At 55.8% G+C, this 1,136-nt stretch overlaps 1 protein-coding gene across 1 annotated transcript in view; it reads left to right on the forward strand.

Annotated features, from left to right (window-relative positions):
- The window catches only part of LOC103614583 (synaptotagmin-12), a 6,286-nt gene that overhangs the window by 4,043 nt on the left and 1,107 nt on the right, over nt 1–1,136 (forward strand). The gene's annotated exons all lie outside the window — the stretch shown is intronic.

Raw genomic sequence — 1,136 nt, forward strand, 5'->3', positions numbered from 1 at the left:
GGAATGGTGAGGGGGGTGATAGAAGCCAGCCTGGTGTGGGTGGTGATCCTGAGGGGATCTTTTGTAGGGATTTTGGTGCGCTGTGCCAGGGTTGGAATGTTTCCAGTGAGGATGGAAAAAGGGAGCAATTACAGCAGAAAATCAATTGTTACATACGGCTCCTCCTTCCGTCTGTTCCCCCACACACTCGATCCCTGCCCATCCCCACTGCTGCACAGGCAGGGCTGCACTTGGTTTCCAACCTCTTGGGTTTGAGGCCAGATCCACGCTGGGAATCATCCCTTGAAGGTCCAGTAGGATCAGGGGCAGCTTTTCCCACCCCAGCCACTTTTCCAACCCAAACTCACCCTCGGGGTGCTCAGGACAGCACGGCAAACTCCTGCTCCTTAACACAACTCTCACACCTGGGGATTGTTTTTTCCAGCTCCTAATCCTGGACTTGGGCTGTGATTTACCCTGTAACTCATTTTATCCAGGATTTGGGCATAGAGAGGAACATCTTGGCCCTGTGGCCCAAGGCAGGTGGGAGAGGTCCCTAATTTCATAATTTTTAAGCCCAACTCCCATTTCAGGAGGGAGAGGAAAAGCCTGTGTGGATCCTGTCTGCTGGTGGGCTCTGGCCCAAGCCAGGTTTGGGATTTTTGGGGAGCTGATTCCCACTGGTTTGTGCAGGGTGATGGAGCCCCTCATGGCACAGGCTGGAGAGCAGAGGATGCCCTGGGGCCACATCCCTCCTTGCCTGGAGCCTTGGCTTTTCCCTGCCTGCAGGATGCTGGTGGTGAAGCCAGGCTGGGAAATCTGGGGGTGTCTGGGGCCCTGTGCCAGGAAATCGGCACCACGGGATGAGCATGGGCTGGGATGCGGCTGCTTGGATGATCTGAGCAGGGAAAAAGGTGTGAATGAGCCGTTTATGTGTTTTTCCCTGATTGAAAGTAACTCTGAGGTGAGTTCTCCCCTGAGCTGGTGGCACTTTGCCCTTCCCATCTGTCCTGCCTGACCCTTCCTTTGGGACACGGCTGTGATGTCCCTGTTCCATCACCCACCTCTGCTCCGGCTCCTCCCCCTGCCCATCTCCACTCACTGATGCCCAGATTCCCTTCTCCCACACTTCCCCCTCCCCACCTTTCCTTCCCGCA

This window comes from Corvus brachyrhynchos, unplaced genomic scaffold (genome assembly GCF_000691975.1).
Source record: "Corvus brachyrhynchos isolate BGI_N302 unplaced genomic scaffold, ASM69197v1 scaffold624, whole genome shotgun sequence".
NCBI classification, from domain to species: domain Eukaryota; kingdom Metazoa; phylum Chordata; class Aves; order Passeriformes; family Corvidae; genus Corvus; species Corvus brachyrhynchos.